This window comes from Tachypleus tridentatus, chromosome 2 (genome assembly GCF_004210375.1).
Source record: "Tachypleus tridentatus isolate NWPU-2018 chromosome 2, ASM421037v1, whole genome shotgun sequence".
Classification (NCBI taxonomy): domain Eukaryota; kingdom Metazoa; phylum Arthropoda; class Merostomata; order Xiphosura; family Limulidae; genus Tachypleus; species Tachypleus tridentatus.
Window position 1 is genome coordinate 122,892,280 of NC_134826.1, and position 18,717 is coordinate 122,910,996.

The 18,717-nt window shown below is 34.1% G+C and overlaps 2 long non-coding RNA genes across 2 annotated transcripts; both read right to left on the reverse strand.

The window, feature by feature from the left end:
- Window positions 1-3,974: 3,974 nt before the first annotated feature.
- On the reverse strand, window positions 3,975-6,733 carry LOC143244991 (uncharacterized). The gene is made up of 2 exons (XR_013025419.1): window positions 6,575-6,733; window positions 3,975-4,289 (listed from the first exon to the last, which is right to left on the reverse strand). It is a non-coding gene; the product is annotated as an uncharacterized LOC143244991 (long non-coding RNA).
- Window positions 6,734-14,112: 7,379 nt separating this feature from the next.
- Window positions 14,113-14,974, reverse strand: LOC143244992 (uncharacterized). The gene is made up of 2 exons (XR_013025420.1): window positions 14,836-14,974; window positions 14,113-14,535 (listed from the first exon to the last, which is right to left on the reverse strand). It is a non-coding gene; the product is annotated as an uncharacterized LOC143244992 (long non-coding RNA).
- Between the last annotated feature and the right edge of the window lie 3,743 nt (window positions 14,975-18,717).

The following is an 18,717-nucleotide window of genomic DNA, read 5'->3' on the forward strand; positions in this document are numbered from 1 at the left end:
GCTATTGTTTGTGATGTATTTACTATTTTATATCTGTTTTTGTATCGATGTTTGTTTAAAATAAATCTATGCTTAGAAATGTACATAACTGATACTGCTAAATCTGTATTGTGAAATTCCCACTTATTCGCTAAAATTGTAAAAGATTCTCGAGTATAAGAATCAACAATCCATGTATGTACGTAAACACTAGTGTATCGTCTATATTGCTGTGTAGACTGAAATTTCTAAAACTATCCTCACGCCTGCAAATATAATCAACGTGACGCATTAAGAGACTATATATTCTTGGTTTTCTACAGTTGGTATATTATAAACTTTGAAAGCTATAACTCTAATTAGCGCTTATTAATCGGGAACTTCAAATATTTGTCCAGATACGTTTATGAATTTCGAACATTATAAACCATTTAATTTCAACAGATTCACATTGGGCATTAGTATTTTTACAAAGGCATTATATAACTTTAGTGGTGAAAAACTTGACTTGTGATTAGCGAAAACGACATAGCTGATTGGCTCCCTGTTAAGTGAATTGTACGTACGTCAACTCAAAATTAACTTGCTCATCGCTAACCCTCGATAAGACATCACAGAAGTTCCAGACGAGAAAAAAAAAACTCGACATTGTTTGTAAGTTTGTACAAGTTTTGTAAATTGTAGTATGTTTATATGTTAAAATATATTTGTATTAAAAACTGTGTGTATCAATCTTGTTGGCATAAATTGAACATCTATTGAAATTTATTTAACTTCTAAACCTAAATTACTATTTAACTCAGCTTTAGATTACTTTAAATTATAATACGATACATGTTCATGTTAGTTGAATCATGAACTTTAGTTTCTTTATTTATTTGAGTATTCATCAGTTTATTAGTAGTAACTTACGTTTATATTTTTGTTGTTTTTACAGTTGAGAATGGTGTAGCTGTGTATCAGGTATTTGTAATGTTTTAGGTATAATAATGGTATTTATGTGGTATTGTGTAGCCCTAAGTCACCTCACCATTATTTTCTTTAAGTATTTCAATACTACATGTGTTCTTTTGAAGTACAATTAATCACTGGATTGCAGTTTCAAACATGTGTTGACGTAAGATAACAAAATTACTGATGAATACTGAATATGTTTGTTGAGATCTTCAGACATAAAAGTAACATGAAATATTACTTTTGTATTTTTTATTACCGGTATTTCATAATACTTAACACTATATTTATCAGAACGAATAGGAGTCACTGGAATTTATAGCTGTTAATTTACTTTAGGGCAAATTACACATTTGGATATCAGAGTTTTGTTCACTACAGTGAATCATTTGCTATTGAGTCACCTTGGTATCCAACTCAGAACTAAATTTAGAAAGAAAGAGATGGAAATCAAGACATGGAAAATTTTTACTGTTTCTAATGCTACTTACTTTTTCTGCCATTTTCTGTATAGTCAGAGAAGGAAATGATAATATTTCGACAGCCCTTAATATAGTTTTGTTATAACAGATATGAGTCACAATACACAGAGGGTTGAATGCGTTATATTAAAACAATTCTGAATGTGCAAAGTATCAAAATAATGTGTATAAAGTGAAGGTGGGTTGTCATGCATTAGAACTATGTTTGACATTGTTTGGTATTGTGTAAGTGATTTGATATCACTTATAACCAATAATCTGTTGGGAGGAATGTAATAGCTACTTCAGACATAAAATATTTGTACATAAAGACGTGTTTTGATCAGTGACTGAATTTTCTTGAGGAGTACATACATTGTACTTAATGTCGTTGAAAACCTAAACAATGTGGATAAATTTCGGAATACAGAATTACTCAGAAAGATACCTGCAACAAATTATGTAATCCAGCCATGGTACGCAAAGTGCGGTGAAATCCATCCACGTGTCCCATAAAGCAATATGCTACATAATAAAGAAGGATTTCTATTTGGAAAGGAAAAGCGACGTCAGTTGGTTCCATGAAATATCCTTTAAACTGTCATATACATCAAGAAGCATGAAAATGAGATGGATATTAATTAATGCTATACAATATGGAGACACATCAGTCAATTCGATGTGACAAGGCTTCAAAATTGTTTTAATATAACGTACTCACCATCCGCTCTTTCTCTTTCTCTCTTTATGTATATATATATATATATATATTAGTGAAAATTAATATTTTTTGTTTAATTTATTTTTGTCTCGGCTTGTTTTATAAAGTTATAACAAACTAATATATGTATATATATATATAATATAAAGTTAAATTTGTGCGAACCTTTCAGCCTATATAGAACTCGGCCTATAAAGGTATTAAATTAGCATACTCAGGTTTAAATGTCTATGACGTAACATTTTTAGTATTAATGAAAACTTTGCAACCTACCTTTTCCGCAGAAGACAGACAGGAATTTTGGGCTGATTTAAGTGGAAACGATGTCTGAAACATGTATTTGTACTTTATAGAGAAATATGTTGCCGTTGCGGTGTCAGAATAAATATCCATCAAATGCTGTCGTGTCTACTGACAAACAATAAGACCAACTTTTTTACAGCACAGACAAGTTGAAACCGCTAAATAGTGCAAAAATAAATTGATTTTTACTCACTTTATTTTGGAAGGGGAGGACGAGACGGGAGTTAGATATCACAAACATTTTTTACTCTGATCATGTATCTCAGAGTCGAGAAAAAGAAAAAACAATACTGATTGCCAGTCATAAGCAGCAGAACATATGCAACAAATGTCTAGGTCTCGGCTGTTCAGCAGTAAAACAAAACGGTTACAGGTCTTAAAATCATATTTCTTATAAACACACGGTGTGATAATGTTTTTTTTATCATCATTATTTGTCTACTTATAAATGCGCGCCTGGCATGGCCAGTTATTTAATGCGCTCGAATCTCAATTTGAGGGTCGCGAGTTCGAATCCCCGGCGCACCAAACATGCTCGCTCTTTTAGCCGTGAGAGCATTATAATGTGACAGTCAATCGCACTGTTCGTTGATAAAAGAGTAGCTCCAGAGTTGGTGGTGAGTGGTCTGATCTCTAAATTAAGGGCGGCTAGAGCAGATAACCCTCGTGTATCTTTGCGCGAAATTAAAAAAACAAACAAACAACTTATAAATACGCCATTTGTAGCTCAGATAAGAGTTATAACGCTGTATTTTGGGCGTTGATTCCATGGTGGGTACGGTGCAAGGTAGCCCATTGTAATTATTGCACTTTGAAAATATATCTTATATGCATATTTTTTGAAGAGACTTAGACGCTAGATTTTCATAAAAAATGAGATGTTAGAAATGTTTGTGGTTTAAACTTCATCCAATACTAAAAATTCTTTTAAAATAATTTATCGGGTTAAAAGGAAACGAAAAATATAAAAGATTAAAAAATGTAGGTAGTAGATCAAACATGTAAGTTTAATAGCAAGTAATTTAGTTTTTCAGGCTAGCCTGTTATACAAAAATTTGTTGAAGAGTTTGTTTGTTTTTGATTTTCGCACAAAGCTACTCGAGGACTATCTATGCTAGCCGTCCCTAATTTAGCAGTGTAAGACTAGAGGGAAGGCAGCTAGTCATCACCACCCACCGCCAACTCTTGGGCTACTCTTTTACCAACGAATAGTGGGATTGACCGTCAAATTATAACGCCCCCACGGCTGAAAGGGCGAGCATGTTTGGCGCGACGGGGATGCGAACCCGTGACCCTCAGATTACGAGTCGTACGCCTTAACACGCTTGACCATGCCGGGCCAGTGTTGTTAAAGAGTATTTAGTACTTAAATATTGTGTTTTATGTACAAATAAAAGAAAGTTCACACACATAAATACAATTACAACATTTTTTTTTCTGAATAATAAACCATAATTATTTTATTTTGAACATATGCTTGAAATCTACGAAATTCTAATTACCAAAATGGTACAAGATATTATTAAAACAAAAGCTTCAATCAGAGCAAGAGCAAATTATAATAGTCAAACTTTACTGTAATTAACGGCCTTTCAAGAAAAAGCAACATACTATACATCAAGACCTAATTGCACTAATAGAAATGTACTTTAAGACTTTCAATAAAAACGAAATTTCTTGCGAAGATTAGTCTTGAGTGCTTTCTTGACCTTCCGGCTTCGTACTTTCATTATGACCCTCGCTTTGGTCTTTGTGTCCTTCTTCCTGATGAGCTATTGTCTCCACGTGGTCGTCATGCTTTTGGGGACCTCGTCTCTGTCTCTCAGATCCCTGCTTTCCACGTTGACCATGTTCCATAGACTCCATGATGTCTGTTATATCATAAAAACAGTAACATACACGTGTTTATCTAACATCGATAACTTGTAACAAGGCATAGAAAACAACAAATAAATCTTCTGAAAGCAACCAGTAAAAGCTCTGGTCTTAATGAGGTAACAGTGGACATAAAATACTTTAACAATGATTAGTTGAGTCTAATAACACAGATGCCAAATAGCATTTCAAATACTATAAATGTAACGATAAGTTTCACGAAGGAGTAAAGATGTAGTGGTATTTTTGTTTTGTTTATTTCCAAAATAGTAATATCGTGCTGCATTAGTGAACAAATAGCATGGAATAACCTCCAAGTGGACCCTTAAGGACACTAAACTTTTAATTACTGAAAAAAAGGTAGAAATAATAATACGATGAAAACATAACTGAATCAGTTGAAAATAACCTCTTGTAATCTTTTATTCAAGCTATTAACTATACAAGGAGCATATTTAATTAGATTGAGATATGTTAATCTAGTTTAGAAGTACGTGGGGTTTCAATGGATAAAACGATATTCTCTTCACCACTAGAATCGAACTACAGATTATAGCATTGCATGTCTTTCAACTTACCACTGACTCACTGGTTGACAGTATCAACGACTTAATTGTTATCTGTTTTAAATTCATGTATTTATAAAATAGTTTTCCCTGACATTTATAATGAGATTTTCTCCTTAAAAGGAGGTACATTTGTTTTGTCTACCTTTTATACAGTCCGTTAATTATTTCGTTTATAATTAAAATGCACATATGTGCAGAACTCATGAATGAACACACATTGAAGCGCAATGAGATAATAGCACAGTTTATCTTGACGGTGTGTGTGTCTTTCCATGTTTCCGCGCGCGTTTGTCGATGTAAACAAAAATGTTATACCTTTTATATTTTATCTGTATTTAAACCTGATTCTGGACTCTGAATTATTCTGAAGCTTATTTAATAATCGTAGAAATAGGGCATTTTCGCGGTTATCGGTTAATAACTCCGTAAAATGTGATCAGATTTGTACCAGATTTAATGGGCACAGTAAGACAGAGACTCATCATCACAAAAAGTATTTGGATCGCCGATCATTCTGGATCTGAGAAGGGTTTTCTTGAGTATTCGAAGGTGAAATTTGACGTTATCCAATATAAACACTTGCAATCTCGAAAAGGAGCTGGGGGTTGAGCGAGTACATACAATTTTTGTGATAGCTTTAGGCCCGGAATGGCCAAGTGGCTAGGGTGTTTGACACGTAATCTGAGGGTTGCGGGTTTCAATTCCCATCAAACTAAACATGCTCACCCTTTCAGTCGTGGGGATATTAGAATGTGATGATCAATCCCACTATTCGTTGGTAAAAGAGTAGCTCAAAAATTGACAGTGGGTGGTGATGGCTAGCTGCTTTCCTTCTAGTTTTACGCTGCTAAATTAAGAACTGCTAGCGCAGATAGCCCTCGTGTAATTATGCGCGAAATTTAAAAAAACAGACAAACTGATAGCACTTGTTGTATGGATAACTGTGAATGCACAGCATTCATCTTAATCACTATACAGAAGACAATGTATGTGTCAACATTTACAGCAAAATTGGAATTAGTCTCATGTTATATCTACAAACTTATTTGAAAATGAATTTAGATCCATTGAAAAGGCCAAAGCAAGTCTAGAACCAACTTGTGATTAATGACACAGATGTGCATGAGAGTTTGATAGTTTCAGGATTTTTGCGCAAAACTACAAGAAGGAGCCCTATGCGCATAGCCATCCCTAAATTTGAGCTGGAAGACTAGAGAAAGCAGCTAGTCAACAGCGGCTGCTGCAAAACTCTTTATGTACTCGCTTTGAGCGAATAGTGGAAGATGACTGTCACATTCTAATAAAGCAACTACCTCCCAAAGTGCGGAGAGCACTTTTGCAGGTATAAAGCGTGAATTACAAACCCTTGAATACATTGAATACACAGTCTGAGCATGCTACACACTGGTTACTCCCAATATTCCTCTTGTTGTTTTTAAATAAGCACGAAGCTACATAATGGGCTATCTGTGCTCTGCCCACCACTAGTATCGAAACCATGATTCTAGTGTTGTAAATCCGCAGACATACCGCTATGCCACAGGGAGGGAACAGTATCATGTGACTGAAATACACTAATTATTAGTTGCTTACTTCCCGTCAGCCTTTCTATGAATGGTCTTTTTGTTTATGTAATTCAATAAAAAACTTTCTGACACAGAAGAAATATTTGTGTGTGTAGAACAAATGGATCTATTCACACTGAGACTCACCTAGTTAGGGTTGATGAACTATAGAAACCTCCAAAGTTCGACAGAATATTGCTGACTAGATATGCGTGTGTGAAAAATATGGCACTTGCTTTTAACTTATATAGCCATTATGAACAGAAGCAACATTTGTTCTATCGCAAATGGCATGTGAACGCCAAGAAGCCGAAAACACGTGGGAAAGTCGTTCCCATAGAAACTAAACGAAACATTAATCTGGTTTGGACCAGTTAATATAGTTTCTTAAGCATACGCTTGTACCAGTCACGGTTTCTGCTCCCTGGGCTTATGTAACTATTGCGATAAAGTAGTTGGGCTACTAGATTTTCAAATGTATATTACACTACTATAATAACTACGAATAGTTTCCCGAACTTGATATATTTTTATTCTCTTTTCATAATAGCAAGTAAACACGGTTAAATGAAGTTACAAGGTTCCATTGTGGCTTAGAGTTATAGAACTAATACACGGCTAGGATTGTAATAGGAATAACACGTCCAAACATGCCATGCCATTAACTTGATTGAATTTAAAATATAAATTAGCTAAGGTACAGTTTTATGACTCTTTGTTTTGTGTATCATTGTTGTTGACAGTGACTGGAAATCCCTAGAACTTCGTAGGTCGATGTGACAAGTAACACATACATTAGTGGTTTTTGTTTTTATAAATATAAAGATTTTAAAATAAAATTGCAAATTCTAGTTTTTACTATGAAGTCGGTAATTCTTACCAAACCCAGGAAAGAAATGTACTTTCGAAATTTATCTGTTTCTGTGAGTCCAGATAGGCCAATGGAGCTTCGTATTATTTTAGATGGAGCAGCTTGTGTGATGTTGTTATTGTCAAATCTTGAGCTCTAATATAATATTAGTCTAAGTTGTTTGAGACTGGTACTTTTGTTATATTTGTTTGTTTGTTATATTTTTAGTTTCGCTCAAAGCTACACGGGGCCTATCTGTGCTAGTCATCCCTAATTTTGCACAGTAAAACTAGAGGGAAGGCAGTGAGTCATCACCACCCATTACCAACTCTTGGGCTACTCTTTTACCAAAAAATAGTGTGATTCACCGTTATATTATAGCTCCCCCACGGCTGACAGGGCGAATATGTTTGATGTAACTAGGATTCGAACCCGTGGCCCTCGCATTATGAGCCAAGTGCTTTAACCACCGGCCCATTGTTTTATTTTAATGATTAAACGAAGGGTTACTGGTTAAAGTTAACATCAATTAAAGATGGAATTCATGGAAACTGACTCATAAATTAGCTGAAATGGTTCAATAAAAGTTTACCGTTTAAAACTGACATCATGCAAGTACGAACAATTAATTAAGTCTGACTTATAAATTAGTTTAAGTGATCAAATGTTACCAGTAACATTTACATTATGCAAGGAAGCAATTATCAGCACGCATTCATAAATTAATTTAATTATTGAAAGAAGAAAAAAAAACACAAAACGTTTTAACATGGTAGCACAAAGTGCCTAACAAAATTGTTTTAAATTATCAAATAAAGGTTACCGATTAAAAATGATATCTTGTAAATTTGTAATTCGTTAAAGCTGGCTTGTAAATTATTTTTGACTTGTGTAAAAATATATTTTTTTTAGATAAACATTCAATACTTCACAAAACGCATAATTGGGCCCCTGTCAACTGTTATTTATTTCTTCATTTTATTATCAGACTAGTCAGTGTCTTTGTTTTATGTCATAGCAAGAACATCCATGTTCACCTAGTCACAGTACTTCAGAGTTGTTGTTTCTTATTTCCTCACAAGTAAACCGTATTTGCAATTCGTGTATCTTATATTTAGTTTCACACCCTTAGTTTCAGATGATAGTTTAGTGTTGTTTATTTGATTACATCTCACTTTTGTTTTCAAGAATGTTAACAACAACTATGCCACCAATGCCACAGCGGTATGTCTACGGACTCATACCGCGAAAAATTGGGTTTCGATACCCGTGGTGGGCAGAGCAAAGATGGCTTATTCTGTAGCTCTGTGCTTAATTCTAAACAAACAATAGCTACAAGTCCACCTTTCAGAGTTTTACAATGTAATTTGTAATTTAATTTCAAAATATGACTCCGGAATTTTTCCTGTATTAGTTTGTCCAAATGAAACTACAACTTTGGTTGTAAAATGAGAGAATGAAATTTAGTATAACGAAACTTATTAGAAATGTCCCTCACATATCTTTGTTTTAGCACAAAGCTATGATATATATCTCCGTGGGAAATGGAACCCCGGATTTTAGTATTGTAAGTCTGTAAACTTATCACTGACCAACCGAAGGCCCTCTCAGTAACTTATCTACAATTATATATGTATAAATTTATAAAACCGCGAAACACTTACGTTTGTGTGCTTTGCTTGTGTTTAGATTAGTTTTGTTTGTTGTTGTTGTTGTTTTGCAAAACCACACAAGGGTTATATGTACTTAGTTCTTCCTAAGTTTGAGTTTTTAGGCTATAAAAAAGACAAACAGCTAATAATACGTACCTCCAACTCATGGGGTAGTCTTTTCTTAGCGAACATAGTGAGATTTGACTGATTCTTATAATGTGTCCATCGGCCCAAAAACACGGAAGGCTTTTTTGTGGTAACGAAATCTGAACCACGAATCCTCAGATTCACAGTCCTACACGTTATTCATTAGGCACGAACCACTTTAGACTGTTGATATTTTCAGTGTAGACTACTTATAAGAAACTTATTTATCGTTCTGTCTGTAAACGATGTCCTTGACTTACGTATACGTGGGTTACATTGCTTCTAATGAAGAGTTCACTGACGTTTTCTTTGTAATTTAATAACACCATGTAACAAAATGTTTACTTTTTCTTGTTCCTGGACAGAAAGTGTAATTTCCCAATTGCTTATGCCTAAAGTAAATGGAAAAGACCTAATTTTCTCTCCAAACTTTGCTTTTGTGGCCTGAAAGTGTATAACGAAAACATGATGGGAGACTATATTTGGGGGCTGATACGTGAAAATGATTTACATTACAGTCGCAAATCTCGAAAAACTACTCTCTTCTAAACATTTTTTATGACTTTAGTATAAATACATGTAAATCTTGATTCATATGTTGTTTTATTCAGACCTTATGTAAATCAAAATGTGCAAATTTGCCCGTTTTTACATAGAAAATAGGTTAATTTCTAAATTTCATTATCCAGGTCACAAAAGCAAAGTTTGAAGGAAATAATGACTGTTTTCTGTACTTTTACAATACAAACAATTAAGAAATAACACATACCATCCAGGAACAAAATTTGTGTTACATTGTGTTATTTGTAATATTATCGTTAGTGTACATTACTTGCATTTACTTGACTTTATTGTTCTTTATTTAAAATATGCTCTTCCTAAATTACTTATTGTTGTACGGTTGTAAGAATAAATAGACGCTCACTAAGTTCTCATTATTGTTTCTTTATTAATGCAAACTCCTCCTATACCCTTATTGTTTTACCATTGTTAATGTAGACTCTTTCTAAGTTATCATTATTTTTCAAGGTACGTTTTTCGTACATGCTTAATGTTTCACCATTGTTAGTGTTGACTCTCGGTAAGTTATTATTGTCTCCTCATCAGTGTAAGCTGTGTCTGGATGCTTATAGACTTTGTAGACTCTCACTAAATTGTCATTATTGGTTTCCTTTCAGTTTAAGCTCTTTCTATATGTTTAATAGTTAAATCATTATATACAGTGCAGAATCGAACTAAATTATTATTGATTCTTTATTAATGGAGGTTTTTTCATAGCTTCTTACTGTTTTGACTTTCTTAGTTTATTTCTGAATTACTTTTGTTTTCATCATTTTCTTTGTAGTTTGTCTGTAATTTAACATCTTGTTTATCAACACAGTTTTTTTTTTCCTAGGTTAAACATTGTTATACTATTCTAAATTATTATTATTTTATATCTTCCAAAACAGGCCCTTCCTGGTTTCATTATTGTTGTAGCTTAGCAGCAGTCTACAGTTTCTAATTTAATTATTATTGTTGCGTTCTAACAGTGGACTGCTTCTTGATAACTTATCGTTATGTCTTTCTATGAATGGACTGCTTCTTATTTATTGTTGTGACGTTCTGGTGGGGACTCTAGATTTAATTATTGTTGAACTGTTATAGCGGACCGACATGATCAGGTGGTTAGGGTGCTTGATTCATAATCTGAGGGTCCCTGGTTCGAAACTCCGCCACACCAAACATACTCACCCTTTCAGCCGTGTGGCGTTTTGATATGACAGTCAATCCCACTATTCATTGGTAAAAGAGTAACCCAAGAAGTGGTGGTGGGTGGTGATGACTATCTGCCTTCTCTCTAGTCTTATAGTGCTAAATTAAAAACTTGTGTAGCTTTTCGCGAAATTCAAAAACAAATTGTTCTAGTGGTGGGCTGTTTCTGATTTATTTATAACTGTACCATTACATTTCCAGTTAGTTCCAAAACTATAATTATTGTTTCTTTATTTTCTTTTGTAGCTTTTCGCGAAATTCAAAAACAAACAAATTGTTCTAGTGGTGGGCTGTTTCTGATTTATTTATAACTGTACCATTACATTTCCAGTTAGTTCCAAAACTATAATTATTGTTTCTTTATTTTCTTTTGTAGCTTTTCGCGAAATTCAAAAACAAACAAATTGTTCTAGTGGTGGGCTGTTTCTGATTTATTTATAACTGTACCATTACATTTCCAGTTAGTTCCAAAACTATAATTATTGTTTCTTTATTTTCTGAGGTACTTATATTTGTGAGTGTGTGTTTTGTTATAGCAAAGTTATATCGGGCTTTCTGCTGAGTTCACTAAACTTATACTTGTAAAACAGTTAGAGTAAACTGTTACTAAATTATCATTATTGTACCTTTATTAAAATAAACTCTTTCTGAGCTACCTATTGTTATACTATTATTAGAGAAGACAACGATCAAGTTATTATTATTGTTTAGTTTTAATAATAGAATGCCAATGGACTAATATTTTTTCTAATATACGTCCTTAAACTTTATTTGAAATTACATGTATCTATATCTCTGTTGACTGTCCTAGGCTGCATTCATTATGTATTTACGTTTATCCGTGTTGACTGTCCCTCTGTAATACAATGCTTGTAAATTCACCACTGTAACTGCTTCTCAAGCATAACATATTGTTATACTAGCTGGAATATTCGTCTTTAGGATGGAAGTTATGTGAATTCATGATTAATGAAAGGTTATCTAAGAACGAGAAATGTTACTTCCCTTATAAGTAATTGCATAAAACGCAAAGCGCACATAAAAACTGTGAAACACAAAATGTGAAACCGCAAGATTGTGTGTAATTCCGAATGGACCCAACAAACCTACGAACCAAATTTGATGAAGATCTATCTACAGGAGGTGAAATAGTGGTAAAAAAAATGAGTAAAACTCTCATAAAAACCGAAAATACAAAACTGAAAATTTATATGTATCTCCCCATGGATCCAACAGACCTACGAACTAAATTTATATGTATCTCCCCATGGGCCTAATGAACCTCCATACCAAATGTGAAGATCCATTTACACCCTGCGAAGTAGTCACATGGACATACAACAGACAGTACTGTTATACTTATATAGATTTGCAAGTATTAACTGGCTTTGTATTGCATTTGCTTGTTTATTCGTGAGGGTTAACTACTCCTAATGCTCTTATGTTTAAATCTTTATTAGTGTTAACCAGCCTTACAATATCGTCCATGACTGTTTAATATCATTTCTTTTTATACTAGCTGTATCATACCTTTAATTATTATAATTATTGAGCCTGTCATGTTGGTAAAAGAATCTGGATAGACTACCTTCAGGTAACTGGGTATGTGTGTGTGTTTTTCTTATAGCAAAGCCACATGGGGCTATCTGCTGAGCCTAGTGAAGGGAATCGAACCCCTGATTTTATCGTTGTAAATCCGCAGACTTACCGCTGTACAATTGGGTATGTTTAAATTAAGCCAACTGGTATTCAACAGACGAGAGGAAGGATGACTGAGTTAATTTATTCCTAATTATTAAATTTAATAGATAGGGTAATTTAATACTAACGTTCTACGTTCTAATTTGGAAGTTGAACTAGCTTTAATTTTAGGGAAGGGATTAAATGGGTATGTTGCTTAATATCAGTTCATACAGGACGGTTTTATAATTCTGTGACATTAATGTAGTATTTATTTTGTCAATCAATTTTCCAACGGCTAACAACTTTTAAAGACTTACAAATGAATGAAATGATGATTTTAGTTGTGAAAGAGCCATCACAGTGATAAAGATTAAATTGAGATTAAAACATTTTAACTTATATCAATGTTTCACACAGTATGATAAGTTGCGATATGGCTACAAGGTGGCGAATACATATATCTCACGTTTTGTATTACAGTATACTTTTACGTAGTAAAGTAATTTGGAAGAAATGGACAGCCATTAATCGGAGTTGCCCTTAATTGAGCCAGTTTTTTCTCACGGCCAGTTCTAGTAGTTTTTTTTTCAGGATATGGTCATCCCATCAGTTAAAAATTTATTTACTGAAAATAAAAAATTGAAAACGTTGTTAAAAAGGAAGTTCTGTGAGCAACTTCTCCAAAATAATTCGGGCTGGGCATGGCCAGATGGTTAAGGCACTAAACTCGTTACCTAAGTTTCGCGGGTACCGATCCCTGTTGCACCAAATATGCTCGCCCTTTCAGCCGTAGGGACATTATAACGTGACGGTCAATCCCACTATTCGGTGGTAAAAGAGAAGCCCAAGAGTTGGCGGATGGTGGTGATGACTAGCTGCCTTCTCTTTAGTCTTACACTGCAAAATTAGGGACAGCTAGCGCAGATAGCCCTCGTACAGCTTTGCGCGGAATTCAAAGCAAACCAAACCCAATTTTGATTTTTTTTTAAAGTTAATATTTATTTACTTCTAATTTTAAAACACTTTCATTCCAGTAACAACATATTGGAGATGACACCATAATTAAGGTCCGACATGGCCTGGTGGTTATGACGTTCTACTCGTAATTCGTGGGTCATGGATTTGAATCCCCATCCCACCAAACATACTCACCCTTTCAGCCGTGTGCGTTTTGATATGACAGTCAATCCCACTATTCGTTGGTAAAAGAGTCGTCTAAGAGTTAGCGGTGGGTAGTGATGACTAGCTGCCTTCTCTCTAGTCTTACATTACTAAATTAGGGACGGCTAACGTAGGTAGCTCTCGTGTAGCTTTGCGCGAAATTAAAAAATAAAGAAACTTCCTAATTAAACTAACATATATTTCTTCAAAGTATCTCGGTTTTCTATATTTCATGAAACTTGCCATCTACCTCTTTTTTGTTGTTTCTTTCCTCAAAACGTGACTAAAAGTTAACACCGTTTTTACTTTAAGAACAAAATATTTCTGCTTATAGCAAAGACTAAAAATATGGTACAGCTAGAAGACTTTCATTACAAAAAAAATCATCAGACGTACTCCTTTTAAAAAAAAAAACAGATCAGGATACACCGGAGGTTTTGTTTCTGTGCAAATAAGATATTTTATTTCTGAACAGCACGCCAAAAACATAAATAGATAAAGATACAATTTTTGTACGAAATTCAGGTGTGAAGTGCAATTATGACCAATTACAACATTAACCTTGACAGATAAAAATTAGTGTAAAACTAAAGGTTTGAATATAACAGGTAATCAGCAAATAATGTATAGTTTATTGCATATCATAGAAAAGACATCCTCTTGACTGTTATCTTATTCTTGAGTGCTCTCCTGTCTTTCGTGCTTGGGGACTTCGGTCTGCTCCTCGGTACGATCTTCGTGGTCTGAGTAGCCCGTGCTAGTGTTCACCACGTGCTCACCATGTTTCTGGGTTCTCTTTTGCTGTTTTTCAAAGTCGTGAATTCCACTATGACGTTGGCTTTCCATGGGGTCCATTACGTCTAAAAATCAATAATATGATCAGTAGATTTCTTTACGTGAAGCTGTTTGAAAATGCATGAAATGATTGTTGTTATATTTACATTAGCAAAACACCGTGAACCCTCAGATGTGTCTATCTCAAATAAACATCCAGTAAAATCTGACAAATGTTAAAACATTTAACTTAAGAAATATAACCCTCGTTGCTCAGTTTGAAAACTTTTCATCAAAGAAGAAACCACTACTAGATAAATAGAACGCTTAGCACTGAACACAAAACTGTAATAAACTTATAGTTTCATGAAGTCATCTGTTCTCACCTTATATTGTTGGTTTTGACGAAATTGGTAAAACTTGGTTCAGTGAAGTTAGTGAGGTGTATGTTATCCTGCCAGCGTTCTCAGTTTATATATCCTTTTTTCAGAAAAAATACGAATACAGGCACGATTTCACAACATCGTATATATACATATATATGTATGAATAAACATCATACAGAGATACAAACTAAAGGCTCTGTCTCCAAGGAAACGGAACGAAACACAGATCCAGTTTGCTCCGGTAATTCCGGTTTACGGTAGCATTATTCGGTGCCAAGCCCGAAATTCATAACTTCGATTACTTTCCTCGCGTGCAAAGTAACGATAAAGTATCCAACTAAATGCAAGTAACTTCCGAAACTGTTCTAATGAACTTGTACCATTCTGTTTTCGTATAAGATTAATGTATTAGTTCTCTTCATTGTTAAGCTTCAACTACAGACCTTAAGCCTTGACGGACGAAGACAATATTTGTAAACAGGAGGTTAAAATAAAACTAATTTTTATGTGTAATTCCACGTGTATAACGAGTGTCAAAGATAAAACACAAAGTACTAAAACTGCTTTTTTTTCAAACTTTTTAGTGGTCCACAATTGCTATTAAAAAATTCAAGGAACATTCCTCCCGAGGGGAATAGTTTTGTTTTTAATTCACCAGAAATGCTAACTGAAGTTAGATATTTTTGAAAATTTTCTTTTATTCCCAGAATGTTTTTTTTTATTTTATATTTCGGCGATTTTCGTTTATTGAACGGAAAGTATGCTATTTGCCCAAATTGTGCCATCTGTGTATAAAATTTCCTGTCAGTTAAATATTCAAATGTTGTAAACTGCATGCATTGTCAACACTTTGTGATTCATCACTCGTTATTATCTTGAAGTTCCATGCTTTTATGAATTCAAGAAAATAATATGTCTTTATAATAAAAACTTCAAGAGAAAATGACGAATTTCACTTACGTTCAAAACAGAAATAACATCTTAGAACTTCTTAGGTTTATATTTTTCAGAGAGTTAAGTGCTTTCGTGAACCATAATATTGTGTTTATGTACGTACGAGGGCTGTTCAAAAAATACGCGAACTGTTTGAATTGCGCGGCTCTAGTTAGTTCCAGGGGAATCCGCTTGGTGTCGCTAGGTTCGAACAGATCAGCTGATTACGACGCCATTTTCCTATTGCAGATATCTTCATTTGTGTATTAGCTACGCGGTTTTAAGTGAAGTGCGATTTTTTTCGTTTGGCGGATTTCAGAATGAATGACCTGAAGGAGCAACGACTTGCTGTGAAATTTTGTGTTAAACTTGGAACATCTGCGACTGAAACTTTTGCTATGCTTAACACGGCTTACGGTGATGTTGCTATGAAGCGTACGGCATGTTTCAAGTGGCATGAACGTTTTAAGGATGGTCGACAGTCCATTGAAGATGATGAGCGTCCTGGACGTCCTTCCACGTCAACTGACGACCCACACGTCGACAAAATCAACAACCTGGTGTGGGCAAATCGACGTCTGACTGTCAGGGAGCTTGCTGAAGAGTGTGGGATATCAGTTGGATCTTGTTACGAGATTTTGACCGAAAAATTGAAGATGCACCGCGTTGCTGCGAAATTCAGCCCTCAGAACTCGTGAGTTTTTGGCCAAACACTCGATCACTGTTCTTCCCCACCCTGACCTTGCTCCTTACGATTTTTTCTTGTTCCCCAAACTCAAAAGACCCTTGAAAGGAAGAAGATTTGAGACGATTCCCGAGATTAAGGCAAATGCGACGAAGGAGCTGGAGGACATTACAAAAGAAGCGTACCAGGACTGTTTCAACAAGTGGAAACACCGTTGGGATAAGTGTGTGCGTTGTACTTTGAAGGAGGAGAGTACTTTGAAGGAGTCCCAGACCTGTAACTTCTAAATAAAGTACATTTTGTTTTATGACGTCAGTCCGCGTATTTTTTGAACAGCCTTCGTATATATATATACATATATATATTACAACGATTTTCACTTTAATCACAACCATTTTTACGATGATCGCAACTATTTTAAATTGATTTCAACCATTTCACACTGATCCCCTTTAAAAACGACTCGTCTTAAGTTTTTTCATTAAGTTTTGAAAAATGTATCAACTGTCATCCTACTTACAAAATTGTTATGTGTTCAATAATGTTAGGGAGGCTTTTGAGACAAGCAGTTTATTATATAACTTATAATTAAGTTGAAAATAATTCAAAATAGTGTTAACTAAAAGGAAAGCTTAAATGGATGAGTAGGGTTCACGACCTAAAAAAGTATAATTTAATGATAATTGTGAACTATCATGTTCTTGTTATTGAATGGTTTCCTTTTATGCAAAAGGTTAGACTAAATGTCATACTTGAAAATATTCCAGTAAGACCTAACACAAGTGTATTCATTACAATAGCTTATGAAGTGGTCCTGTAAGTTACATTAAAGTGACTTTTAGTGTCTCGCTGCGTCGTTAAAGAACATGGCGCCGCGTACAGTCATGCATTATCTAACAATTGTGCATCTTAACAATAACCTTTTAGTATAGTTTAACCTTGAGAAAACCTGCGTCGTAAGGCTGTCACGTTATATATATGTAGTTCTATTCTGTTCGGTTTTCTTTTTAAAATACACTGAGGCCACATATTTTTTCAACTTAAGTTTGTTTGAATAAAGTTTTGCTGCTCCTGGAGCACTTTACTGAAGTTCGTTTAACTGAAACTTGAATTAAATTTGAATTTACTTTTGTCTGTTTGGGTAAAGTTTTGTTACTTGAAAGATAACACATTTTTTTCCCTTTTGATATGTTTAAACAGATTGCTACTTAATAGACATGTGGGCTGATTTGTTTCTAATTTTGTCAGTTTAAGTGAAGGTTGGTAGTTAGGTGACACTTAACTCAAGTTTGTTTCTACTTTTATTTATGAGTGATGTTTTTTTACCTAAATGACAGCTAATTTATATTCTTTTCTGCATGACCTTCTTGAATAAAGTAACATTAAGGTCATTTTTGTTTGAATGGACTATTGCTTCTTTTTTACCTCTTCGAGTAAAACATGATACCTATTTATTTCTATGTTAGTCCAAGTAAGTTGTTTTTTTATTTAATGGTCATCAGGTCAAATTTGTTCCTTCATTTGTCTTGGTGAATGAAATATGCCACTTAAAAGCTATTCATGTCGAATTTGTTTTTATATTTTTAGTTTCAATAAAGATTTTTCCCACTTGATTCAGTTTGAATAGAGTTTGCTCTGTAGCAAAAATATAAGTTTTAGTCCTAAAAATTATATTATGTATGATAACTTCAGTTTTGTTGATCGAATATGTTTTCTGTTTAGAATGATAAACTTAAAAACATGCAGCTTAATTTATAAACTCCACCCTCCCACCGGTGGCTCAGTGGTAACTCTGAAAGCTTAAAAATAAAGTTCGATACCCACAGTAGATAAATCACGCATAGGAAATGTCTAACATTGTGCAAACAACAAACAAACACAATTCAGATTTCTCCATAAAGCAAATATTGACTTTGGATTCAAGTTGAATTTTGACACCCAATTTCGCAGTCGTCCATAGAAAAAAATGTGAGCATGGTATATAATTTAAATGTCCGTGAATACTTCTGCCCTAAAAACTAGACTTCAGATAGACGTTTACACTTTGATTTTCAAATAAATATAACGTTGCATACCAGCAACTATCTGTACCAACTATCTTAACCATAATGGTTAATGAATGAACTCATTAACGATAGTTTTACTCCGCTTGGTACCCGATTAGATTGCTATAATTTGCATTAATTTTGATCACCACGCACCATTGTCTCGACTCTTTCTATAAAAAGACAAAAAAAAACACACACGCACAACTGATTTAAGCA